Source organism: Otolemur garnettii, unplaced genomic scaffold (assembly GCF_000181295.1).
Source record: "Otolemur garnettii isolate 467f Iridium unplaced genomic scaffold, OtoGar3 scaffold00098, whole genome shotgun sequence".
Classification (NCBI taxonomy): Eukaryota; Metazoa; Chordata; class Mammalia; order Primates; family Galagidae; genus Otolemur; species Otolemur garnettii.
The window spans coordinates 3,670,939-3,684,763 of NW_003852493.1; positions in this window are offsets into that span (position 1 = coordinate 3,670,939).

Sequence of the window (13,825 nt, forward strand, 5' to 3'; positions counted from 1 at the left end):
GTATCTAAACTGGCATTTCCAGAAAAATTCAAATGTCAATTAATAGTAACTTTGTATAGAAAGAAGATGCCAGCTAACATAAAAGTAATATACGTAGACAGAATTTCTGAACTCCAGAAAACCTCAAGGTGCTCATCCATCATGTGGCCACCACCCTCAGGTGGAAATGCCTGAGGAAAGCAGTGGAGTCGGCCATGCCAGCATTTACACAGGGAGCGCTGCCCAGGCAGCCAGGTGCCATGAGGGGCAGCCTACAGCTCTCTTTGCCTACATCATACTTACAGTTCCATTTGTAAAAAGACCCCCGCATGCAGGTTCCCCCATTCAGATCACAGAAATACTGTCCTATATTCCCATGGATGGCACAAACCGAAAAGACCAAGGAGGAACTGCAGACTCTTGCTGGGACCCAGTGCTGTCATTTCTGAAGGTCAGGTCTCCCAGAGTTGGACGTGGAAGTTTGGTTTAACTTCTGTATAACATGCAAATTACAATGTATGTAATAGGCTATTAAGTTCACACATACTGATGATCATACCAAGTGGAGAAAACTATGACTAGAACACTTTAAGTTTTCTCTGTTGGAATTTTAAGATGATTTAGAGTATTCATCACAGTGGTCATAATTAATTTTAATAGCTTCTGGAATAACTGAGTGGTTGCAGCTTCTTGGGAAAGTACAACGGATAATTCACTTAATGAATGAGTGGGTAAAACAGAAGACTGAGCTAGAGGCTGCTACGTGGGCAGTCTCTAGCATAGCTTGCGGTCGTGAAAGGTGGGGTAAGTTCATCTGGGTGGCATTGAAGGTGTCTGACCACAGCTTTACCTCAACAATTTAGAGAAAGAAAGTCACACAGTGCCCTGGGGAGGAACCAGCTAACCAGAAGTAAATTAAAGTTTATCAGATTGATCCGGCAGTATGCTAACAAGAGACCTGCTTCCCGGAGAATGCTGTCTAACCTGACCAAAGAAGACATGGCTAACACCTGCAAATAAGTGACAGACACTTGATATATAAACACAGGACATATTTGGGCAAATTTCAGCTAAGCCCAACTAAGTCGAGTGAATGTTGAAGTCATGTGAATGTTGTCTGGACCAGGTACACAGAAGAATGCAAGCCAGCATGATGCATGCATGTTCACCAAAAACAGAAATATTTTGTCATACACGGAGGGTGGGAAAAAAATGAATACACATCTTAAGAAAGGAAAAAAGTGTATGAAAATTGTAATTCTCAGGTCACATTTGACTTCTGCAATTACAAAAGATACAAGATACTATATACAAGATAACAAATGTTAGTGGTATATAGTGAGTACTACAACTTTAATACAGTTTTTTCCTTTCTTGAAATGAGTATCATTTTTTTTGGCTCCCTCTGTGTAAATAAATAAACACAGGTTGAACAATGATCACCAGGTCAAGTGATAAAGGAAGACCAAACCAAAGGAGACCTCAGCATGGTCACCGAACTTAGAAAAGTAGAAGCCAAAAACAAGCACAATAAAATTAGGACCTAGGGGCAGCACCTGTGGGTTAAAAGAGTAGGGTACCAGCCCCATATGTCAGAGGTGGCAGGTTCAAACCCAGACTGGGCCAAAAACTGCAAAAAAATAAAATAAATAAAAACAAAATAAAATTGGGACCTAGTCATAAAGCTCAACATCCCTATCCTACCTAATAGGCAATTCTAATAACTCCATGAGGGCACTAACTGAGAACTTTAAAAACTAATTACTTATGACAGATCCCTCTACTTAAAAAAAAAAAAAAACTTGCAAATATTATCACATGATGTTAAAAAAAGAAATTAATAAAAACACAGAAATTATTTTATTAGATATCTAGACTTCTGTGGCTAAACTAGAATACTGTTTCTATCTACCCAGATGATGTCTTACATCTCTTTTTTAAATAGCCTGAGTGAGGTACAATTTGTAGACAAAAAAATACCCATTGCAATTGTGCAATTTAATTATTTTTAGTAATTTATAGAATTGTGCAGTTATTACCACAATCCAGTTTTAGAACATTTCTATTACCCTAAACAGTCCCCCGATGCCCACTTACTACCAAACCCTGCTCTCACCCTCAACCCCAAGCAATCACGGATTTGCTCTTTGTCTACATAGACTTGCCTTTTCTGAAAATGTTATTTCGATAGAATCAAATATGGTGTGTTCTTATGTGTCTGGCATCTTTCAGTGAAGGAAAGGTTTTTAAGGTACATCTGTATGGAAGTTACACTCTGCTGTCTTCATTACTGTTGCTTCATTAAAAAAATTTAGACTGGGTACTCTAAGTCCGCTAATCTTTTTATTTTTTCAAAGTTGTTTTGGCTGCTTTAGGTCCTTTGCATTTCTACATACATTTGAAGGATTATAGAAAACAAAAAATGTGCTAGGAGTTTGACAGTGATTGTTTTGTATTTATAAATCAATTTGGCCACTTTAACAATCCAAGATAGGGTCTTTCTACATCTATTTACTTAAACATTCTTTGATTACTCTTAGCAATATTTTATAGTTTTGCGGAATATCTCTTATATTTCCTTGGTTTAATGTATTCATAAGTGTTTTTATGCTATTGTAGATGGAAATAATTTAATTCATTTTTTAATTTTGTTCTGATATATAACAACACAACTGATGTTTTTACCCTACAACCTTGCTGAACTTGTTTTTATGTTTAGTTTTTTTTTTTTTTTTTTTTTTTTTTGGCAGTTTTGGCCGGGGCTGAGCTTGAACAGGTCATCCCTGGCAATATGGGACTGGCGCTCTATTCCTTGAGCCACAGGCACCACCCTAGTTTTTGTATATTCTTTAACATTTTCTACAGACAGGATAGCGTTGCTGTTTTCTTATGTTTTGGTTTTGTTTTCAGTAATTTGCTTGGACTTAATATGGGGAATCTTTCTTTTCCCTGCAGTGTGGGAACTGATATCTCTGCCCAATTTTTTTCAACCTGTCATCCCAGAAGTCACACTGACTACATAGCAGACAAGCAATACTTAATCAGATAATGTGTTCAAACATCCAAAGCCCATAAAAGCTTCTCCCCTTGCTGAAGGACCTCGGTGTGAGTTGTGGAATACTTTTTAAGTTTCCCTTGGTTCTCACTTTCTACTGCGCTCACCGGGATCTTTCCTGTTTATCCGAACAGAGTCCCAGCCAGCCAGGGAGTGTGGAGAGCTTCTCTAGCCCCTGAGTTGTTGTCTCATCTCCAAGAGCTCCTATTAAATATTTGGTTTGTCACCCAGTCTGCTTCTTGCTCAAAACAAAATTGTAATATTCGCCTAGGAGAGTTGAGTGCTTTCTTCATTCATTTTCTTCCAAGTTTGTTATTTTTATTGACAACACTGGTGGGATAAAATTTTTACCCTCAGACCAGACTAGGCCAGACCTCTCTTGAGGTAAAACTGTTGGTTTGCAGAGTTAGTCCTGCCTGGATTTGCTGCTCCAGCCAGGCTAAGGAAAGAAGTCCTGGGAAGGAAACGGCCCCAGGCAAAACTCCACAAACTCCCCCTGTTCTTACCTAACATTCAGCAGTTTTTATGACTAAATAAATATTTCTCAATTTATTATTTGCCTTTGGTTTATTTCTAGAGGTTATTTTTGACAATTTTACCCAGTTTTTTAGTTGGTTTTGAAGGGAGAGGATTGACCAGCCTCCTTCACTCTGCCACCAGGGAGGGTCCTGTGTGGACCTACCCCTTGTTTCCTCTGTCATACTTCCTGTTTTATTTCCTTGAATCTTCTGAGCCTGTTGAATTATTTTCAACATTTTTTCCTTTCACCATGTTTAGGCATTGGCATTATGCCTTTTTCTTGCTAGAATGTATTTGTCTTTCTTTTCAATTTTGAGAGACAGTGCCTCATTCTGTTGCCCAGACTGGAGTGCAACAGCGTCATCATAGCTCACTGCAACCTCAATATCCTGGGCAAAAGCAACCCTCCAGACTCAGCCTCCTGAGTAACTGAGACTACAAGCATGCCCCACCAAACCTGACTAATTTTTATTGTTATTTTTCTAGAGATAGGAATTTCACTATGTTGCCCAGGCTAGGCTTGGACTCCTGGACTCAAGGAATCCTCCCACCTTGGCCTCCCAAAGTGCTAAGATGATATCACCCACTAGAAACTATTTTCTTTTCATTTTTATACTTGTCATTTAGTATGTATATTTTATCCTTCCTATTACGTTACTTAGCATTTAGAAGTCACTTGCATCAAACCATTACTCTACACACAGGAATACAATGCGTAGTTGTTTCCTTCTTTTAAAAAACATAAAGTACTTTTGTTTAATCTTTATGAGAATTTAATGTTTTATCATTTTGAAAATGTATTTGATTACCATCATATTAGAAAACAAATGGCAAACTCAAAGAAGCAACTGAAGGGATTTTAATAAAGGGGCCACTTATAAAGACAGCAGTTTGCCACTGGGGTGCTGATTTTTGCACTTGGGATATTTGGCAAAATCAGGAGACATTTCGATTGCCACACTGAAAAGTGCTGCTGGCCTTTAGTGGGTAAAGCCAGAGAATGGTGCTAGACATTTTCTGCCCTGCAGATTGGCCTCCATGACAAAGAATTAGCTAACCAAAATATCAGTAATTTAAAAATAAAAAAAAACACAATTTAAGGAAACCAACAGAAGATAATAAAACTCTTCCACAGTCACGATGGAGTTTACTAACCTCAGACTCAAAGGGTCAGGGTGAGGTAGCTATTACCAGATCCTAGATAGAGGGACATTGTGGAGCGGGGCCACAGATAGGGGCTGAGCCGTGTTTCATGGGGTTCAATTTGAGCAAGTCAAAGGACCCACTTTAAGAAAAAGAATGCAAAAAAGCTTCTGCACAGCCAAGAACACAGTGAGTAAAGCAAGCAGACAGCCCTCAGAATGGGAGAAGATATTTGCAGGTTATGTCTCCAAAAAAGGTTTAATAACCAGAATCCATAGAGAACTCAAATGTATTAGTAAGAAAAGAACAAGTGATCCCATCTCAGGGTGGGCAAGAGACCTGATGAGAAACTTCTCTGAAGAAGACAGGCACAGGGCCTACAGAAATATGAAAAAATGCTCAACATCCTTGATCATCAGAGAAATGCAAATCAAAACTACTTTGAGATACCATCTAACTCCAGTAAGATTAGCCCATATCACAAAATCCCAAAACCAGAGATGCTGGCGTGGATGTGGAGAAAAGGGAACACTTCAACACTGCTGGTGGGAATGCAAACTAATACTTTCCTTTTGGAAAGACATCTGGAGAACACTTAAAGAACTAAAAATAGATCTGCCATTTGATCCTGCAATTCCTCTACTAGGTATATATCTAGAAGATCAAAAATCACATTACAACAAAGATATCTGTACCAGAATGTTTATTGTAGCACAATTCATAACTGCTAAGTCACAGAACAAGCCCTAGTGCCCATCGACCCATGAACAGATCAATAAATTGTGGTATATGTACACCATGGAATATTATGCAGCCTTAAAGAAAGATGGAGACTTTGCCTCCTTCATGTTTACATGGATGGAGCTGGAACATATTCTTCTTAGGAAAGAATCTCAAGAATGTAAGAAAAACTATCCAATGTACTCAGTCCTACTATGAAACCAATTTATAGCTTTCATAGGAAAGCTATAACCCAATTATAGCCCAAGAATATGGGGAAAGAGGAGAGGAAAGGGAGGGTAGGGGGGAGGATGGATGGAGGGAGGGTGATTGGTGGGACCACACCTACGGTGCATCTTACAAGGGTACATGTGAAACTTACTAAATGTAGAATATAAATGTCTTAACACAATAACTAAGAAAACGTCATGAAGGCTATGTTAACCAGATTGATGAAAATATTTCAAATTGTATATAAAACCAGCACATTGTACTCCATGATTGCATTAATGTACACAGCTATGATTTAATTTAAAAAAAAAAAAGAAAAAGAAAAAGAATGCAGTTACAAATAGGAAATTAGGCATGAAGACAAATATTTTAAAATTAAAAACCACAAAAGGTTAAAATCTAACAAATACCACAAACATAACAAAATCCAGACAAATCCCATAATATCTTATTAATTAACCGACATAGCTTTGGGATTGTTTCTTACATCTTTTGGCTGCATATTCTGAGTAGTTTTTCATATAATAATTTTGTATCATAATATCATTTTCTAGAAGGAGAAAAAATAAGTTGATAATTTCTCTAGCAAAGTAGACTTAAATTTTTCCTTATGATGTTTAGAAAGGAGTTTTATAGCTCCAAAATTTATATTGCTAATATCATGAAATTTTTTTTTGTTTTATAGTTGAATTTGAGAAACAAAAATAAGTTGGGAAAAATTTCATCAAATTTCTTTCATGTATAAGCTGTAAGAGCATTTGAAGCTTTCTTATGTAGTGATGAGTATTAAACACTCATTGAACTATGAAAATACTATTAACCTGTTTGCACTAACTATCCTTGGTATACAGTGTCTTATTACAAGTTTGATATTCTCTTATCAAAGTCATTAATTCATGTGAAAATACCAACAAATTTGTATCTTTCTCCAAGGAGTTGTATAATTCATTCCTGTTTGTTAATTAAATTATTAAATAATTTGAGAGCCTATTCATCCTTTCTAGTCATAATTTATCTCTTTCTCTTAATGAATTGAGTTTTTAGTATGACCTGAAATAGCCTCTATGTATCACTATCAGAATAGTTCATTAATTTAACCGCTCAAATTATCACTTTTGTTTCATATTTCACTAATTGCGTAATATAAATCTCTCCATTTTTTAACAAATATATTTTGAAATGATAAGAGAAAGTATTCTCCATTTATATGATAATCAGGAGTCTCAAAATTCTCACTTGTTTTATTGAAATGTTCCAGAATGTCCTTTCCCATTGAATGTATACTTCTCAATTTCAGAATTATTTTTACAATTAACAAAATCACATGACCACGTGAACACACTGTTGGAGGCCCTCTATGGGGGGCCTTGGAACAATGCCTGCGCATGTGAAGGGCTCTGAAACATAAACCTCATACATTTTGTGGAAAATCAACCTCTAAATGCAGTCACTGACAAATCTTGGTCCAGAAAAGGAAAAGCCAGGAAAATAAACACTTCAACCTCTCCCTATTACTGCTGCCACCCATTGGCCAAACCCAAGTGGAAGTCAGAGGGTTAGAAAGATTTAATGATGCAGTCTGTGCAAGTCAGCCTCCTGGGTCACAGAGCAGGACGAAGGATTAAAGAGCAGATCTGGAGAGGCGAACAGAAAATAAGAAGCCCAGTTAATTGTCTTTGACTAATTACTGTCTCCTAAAACTTGTACTTTGCTGCATTTGTGCCTTATTTGGGGCTTTTGTGCTTGCGTTCAAAGAGAAGAAAAGCAAAATAAAGGACATGATTGACACTTGCTCACAGAAATCACTTCCTCAAAAAGCACCTGCCAGCCTAAGTATGCCTGTGAATACTGCAAAATCTTGGTTCTGCAAAGCATATTCATCCCCTAATCCATTCACATATCATAATCATTTTGAAAGCTTCAACACATGTCTTCTAATGGTGTCACTCTATATAATGAGATATGCAAATTAGAATGTTATAGAGAGTCTTAATTGCATTATATCATTCAGAGTTGTAAATGTTCAGCTAGTTACAGCCCAGGTAGGGCAATCAGATGAAGAAAAGAAAAAAAAAAAAAGAAATATTCTTTTGGCTGTTTGACCCAAAAATGAAATAGACTTACATTGCTAATGGGCATATTAATATGCTTCTCAGCCATCTTTTGTAACAGTGGGTTAACAGCGATGGCCTCAAGAGATGTATCAGCATTTCCTTATAAATGCTTTATGAACCCTGGCTTCGGTGTTTGGGGGCCCCCAGGCACTATTTCCTATATTGTTTTAAAGCTTATTATAAACCCCAAGGAATTAAAAAGAAAAACTTAAATCAAATATGACCTGTCAAGTAAAGAATATGGTAGGACATAAACATATCTTCTACAAATAAAATGTATTCCCTTTCACGTACTTCTCACGTAACTAAATAATTTCCTTCGTATTTTTTTCCCCAAACTCCAAATTCTGACATGATTTGACAAGATATGACAATGGAACCTGGAAACCTTTTTCCCACTGAAAATAGGAGGCTTCTTTTAGCTATTCCCAACTTCTAAGCCAGCAAGGAATCTCTAACAGATGGTTCTACAAGACCACAATCTGTTTCATATCTCAGCTGTGCATTATTCTATGCATACAAGAGCAGATTCTGGGAGCAGCAGACTATTGAAAAAAATAATATCCCTCATAGATCCATTCTTCATTTTGAAGTCACTACCATCTTCTCCAATAACCATTCCACCACATTCTACCACCAAAGCCCCATCCCAACCTCCATGTTCAAGATCCCTATTACCAGAACGTCACAGGGCCCTGTGCTGTGGCCTTGTTTTTCCTCTGTTTGTCTTCCTCAATTTTTACACTTTCTTGGATGCTCCATCTGTAATAATTTGCCTTCAATCCCATACAGATCTGTTCATTCATGTTGAAATTAATGAAATTCAAGATAGAAAATCACAATCTTCCCTAAGACAACCTAACTCTATCATGTGATTCTTGACAAAAGGATACACGTAGGCATGAACCTAATGAGCAGTAACTCCCAGTGCCTCACTATCATGTCACATTGAATATATTCAAAATGTTCCAATTGCCTCTCCGAGGTACCTGAATTGAGTCCCATATTTCTGTCAATAGCATTATTTTCACATTTATCAAATCTCTCAATTTATTATGTGTTCTTTTCTTCCTCTTATTCTCCCTCTACAACCAATCCACAAGTTACATCGGTGTTTCTCTCTAAATGTTTCTCATACTCCATTCCTTTCCCTTTCATTCCCTACTGACAGCAACGTTCTCGCCACTTCCTGTCTAGCTTATTGCCTTAGCTTCATAAATCACTTCCATCCAATCTAATCTACAAATTGCTTCCAATTAGTATTCAAAAATACAATTTTGTGGTGCCATTCCCCTGTCAAATGTCTTTCATGGACATCCAATAACTAAAAATAATAGTAAAAACTTCTCAGTTTGCCAAACATTTTAGTTTATCAAATTCCATCTCATGTCAGAATTCTCTTCACTCTCCCAATCCTCAGACTGGCCTGTGCAATTTTACAAAGTAAGTCAAAACACAAGAAAGAATGTACTCAAATTCAGTGAATAGTTTCCACAGACAAAAATCAAGGCCAAAGACATGAAAATTTAGTGATGAACCTGAAAGTGGATCAGAATCAAGGAACAGTTCCAAAGAAAGCCCCTTGGACATAAGAGCATCGCTTTTGAACACTGAGAAACCTTATGGACTCTTAGGATCAAAGCCGAGGAAGATGCCCCTCATCCGACCTCCAAATCTTCACTTTCACATACTGTCCAATACAAACTTTCTATGTAGGGCATCAGTAACCCTTATAAGGCTTGTGTGTTCATCAGAAACCCTTATAAAAATTTTTGTTAAAATCTCCAGAGTTACTGATTCAGTAGGTCTGAGGCTGGAAAATTTGCATTTCCAAACAAGGTCCTAGGTGACACTGATGAAGCAAGTTTGGGGACCACACTTTGAGAATTATTGCCCTTGATAAACACACTCTCCTTGGTCTCTCATAAATAAATACCATCCTTAACTCCTACAAACTGGCGAGAACAGCCGCCCCACTGCAGCCAGCGTACAGCCTACTCAGCCTGCAGCTACACAGGAAACTCCCCCTTCTCTGGTGCTTACATCTTTATTGTCAGTGTCTGTCATACTATGTTTTGTTTTGTTCGCATTTTGAAAAGAGAGAGAGATTGAGTGCTTAGAAAATAGACTTTGTGAACTTAGATCCTAATCCTGCCTCCTTTGATTCAAATCCTGCCCCCCTTGTGTGATGTTAAGAAAATAATTTAATCTCTCGAGGTCTGCTGTCTCATTTGTAAAACAAAGATAATAATCTACCTTTACGTCAGGTAAAGGTCCCCACATTTTGTTAGGTTTTCCCTACTAGCCTTTTCCCAGCCCTCTGCCTTCCCAATTCTGGGGGCCACCATGACCACCAAATATTTGTTTGATGGGATCTCACAAACTCTAGTTACAAAATTTCTAAAATGAAAAGACTCTGGTGGTCATTAAATGTAACCCCTTCATTTAAGCTCATTGTCAGAGAGGATATATTTGATAGATGACATATCAGAATTCACTTTTTCTCATCCCACCTACTCAGGTAAAAGCTTTTTATTGAGGTTAAAAGGTTGCTGACCTGGTGTGAATGGGTGTGTGTAGTAGAAAGGAGGAGTAATTTGGCTAAAGGGATCAGAGAACCAGACAACAGGCAGGAATCTTTTTTTTAATTATCAATTCCAACATCCCTTAGCTCATGACTACACCGTCATTCCTCTGAGTTTTAAACATCAGAGGCATGGAATTATGTTAAGTGAAAAAGCTAATCTCAAATGGTAACATACTAAATTATTCCATTTATATAACTTTTTTCTGAGACAGAATCTCACTATATCACCCTTGGTAGAGTGCTGTGGAGTCACAGCTCACAGCAACCTCAAACTCTTGGGCTTAAGTGATTCTCTTGCCTCAGCCCCTCTCAAGTATCTGGACTACAGGTGCCCACCACAACACCCGGCTATTTTTTGGTTGTAGTTGTAGTTTAGCAGGCCTGGGTCAGGTTTGAACCCTCCAGCCCCGGTGTATGTGGCTGGAGCACTAGCTGCTGAGATACAGGTGCTGAGTCTATATAACATTTTCTAAATGATACATTATAGATATGCAGAACAGATTAATGAATGCCAAGGGTTAGGGAAATAGGTGGTGGTGAGGAAGTTTACTATGAAAAGGGGAGAATTCTTATAACTACATAACTATTTTGTATTCTGATTATTGTGGTAGTTCCACAAATCCACACTTGTGCTGATGTAGCACAGAACTAAACATATACATGCATACACACACAAATGAGTACTTACAAAACTGAGAAAATATGACTAAAGTCAATGGATTATATCAATGTAGTTTCCTGGTTATATTACGCTATAGGTATGCAAGTTATTACCATTGGGTGAAACTGGGCAAAGGATACATAGTGTATCTTGATCTTACTTCCTAACAACTGTGTGTGAATCTACAATGAGCTCAAAGAAAGAAATTTGGTTTGAAACAAATCAGTAGCATGCAAGGATGCCAGTATTTATTGGCTTTAGGCTGATTTCCACTCCAGGCACAGTAAATTATTTAGACAAACTTTGTATATTTTATCACTTACTGTTTTACTCATTTAAGTAATACAAAATGTTTTTTCTTCCTCATTAACTCACCACAACTGGTCCTGAGTCCATGGATCATTATCCACCTGAAGAGCCTCATGTTCCAGAGACTAAGCTAGCTGGGCAGAGGCACCATCCACCTCAACATGATTCTTGTAAAGCCTGCATTGATCAAAGCCATCACAGGTTCTTTTCAATCCACAAGTCTTGTTCTTAACCATGATACACTAATTATGCCTACAACATGACTACTACTTTCTCTGTTTTTCTGATGTTACTCCAAGGAGAGAAAGAGACCAACCAAACAAGAGGAGTAGAGAGAGTGAAAGTTAGGGAGAGATGCCTAGGAATACCAATGTCCTGGAACCAGAGAGAGCACTAAACTGGAGCCAGGCCAACCATGTGCATACCTGGAAAAGTCTACCATTGGGTGAGACTGGGTAAAGGATACATAGTACATCTCAATATTACTTCATAACAACTGTTCATTAATCTACAATGAACTCAAAATAAAATCTATTCTCATCAGGTCTTGTTTCTGCAGGGTCCTACTCAGAAGATGCCAACAAAAAGGTTTATTATTAAAGCTTTATTAACCATGAATGATTTGCACTTTCAAAAAAAAGCTTCTGAAGACAAATTACAAACAGCACACTAGAGTGTACTTGACACTGGAGTTTGGGTTTTTCTGCTCATTTTCAGCTCATGCTTTAAATTTGATCCAGGTAATAAACGGAATATAGGAAATGTGCCCTGATTATGGGAAACTACTTAACAATCATTTTATTTTTCTTATGATTCTGTGGATTTGGAAAACTGGGAAGGACCCAGCAGAGATTGTTTGTCTCTGCTCCATGATGTCTGGGACTAGCCTAAAATGGCTCAAACATCTGTAGATGGCTGGGACAGCTCAATGGGGACTATATGTCTGGAGCCTCATATTCCTAACTTGGTGTCTGCTACGACTAAATAAGATAATTCCTTTATGTACATGCCTGGCATCTGTACTGGGATCACTGAAGCAACTAGGAGCTGGCCTACAACTATCTCTCCACATATATTTTCTTCATGGCTAGCTTGAGCTTCCTCAGAACATGGCTATCCATGGTTAACTTCAAGTATTTCTGAGTCACCCTATAGGCGAAACGCCTGTGTGCCTCTGGCCAGAAAAGCCGTTACAGAGAGAGCAGTGGAAAGACTTTATGCAGGCATACTTGTGAGAAACTGAGGCAGAATCCCATGTGGCCAGGTTGGTTGCAGGCCTAACATGACCAAGGCTTTGGCTGGAATAGCATTTCCAGACTGTGTTAAGGAATTAAGGTTGACTTTATAAGGCCAATGAAAAAGCCCTTTGGAAAACTGGCCAGTACTCATCAGTAACCTTTCCTGATCAGTAGTAAGTGACAAAGGTCACTTGCTGATGGGTCCAGGAATGGAAATGCGCTAGGGGACCTCAAGAGAAGAGGAATTTACCCAATGCATACAGGTATCTAATGTCATAGACGAAACCTGGGTTCATGAAAGGCTTTTGAGAAGTCCAGCCTGAGCATTCCTTCTAACAGGCTTCAGCAAAACCCCCCTGATTTAAGGCCTACATGGGAGCAGAGGTTTGCACACAAATTCCTGTATGCCCAAGAAGTTTCTCTATCCTTTGCTTAAAGATTTGAAGTAACAGCCTCCAAACTGGCAAGGTCAGCAAGGGCAGGTATTCAATCTACCTTGTTCCTCGATAGTCTCAGGCTTCATCAGAACAAAGAAAGTAATGACTGACAACATGTTCTTCATTAAGTTATGTTAAACCGGGTTATGTTAAAAGGGTTATGCTTAAAGGTGTATGTTGGGTGGATTATCAGATTACCAGGGAGGAACTACTTACAAGGCAGGTGGTCATAAGATGTTTAAATGGATTAATGAAGTCTCTGATGTCCAATGTGCATGTGCAGAGGGATTGTAATGAATGTTAATGAGGCCACTGCTGTATAGTGCGCATGCACAAGATTCCCTATATAAACCAACAGTAAATAAAGAAGCTCGCCATTTTGCCTGAGCGAGCAGATGGTCACCTTTATTTAAAACACAATTTCAATAATTGTGCCTATTCTCTGTGACGTGGATTTTCCACGAGACCCTTACGGCAACATCACCCCAATTCATCTCTTCTACACTTATGATGCAAAGTTCTCACATGTTCCTATAAACACATACCCTTCTTTAGCCCATGTTTTATATTATGTTATAACTCTCACTTCTTATAAATATCATATTAAACAGCACTGATATGATCTGAATGTTTGCACATGCCTAAACTTCATGTTAATACCTAAACCCCAATTGCAATCATATTAAGAAATGGTGCCGGCCCGGCGCCTATAGCTCAACCGGCTAAGGCGCCAGCCGTGTACACCTAAGGTGGTGGGTTCAAATCCCCAGCCCGGGCCCGCCAAACAACAATGATGGCTGCAACCAAAAAATAGCTGGGCATTGTGGCGGGC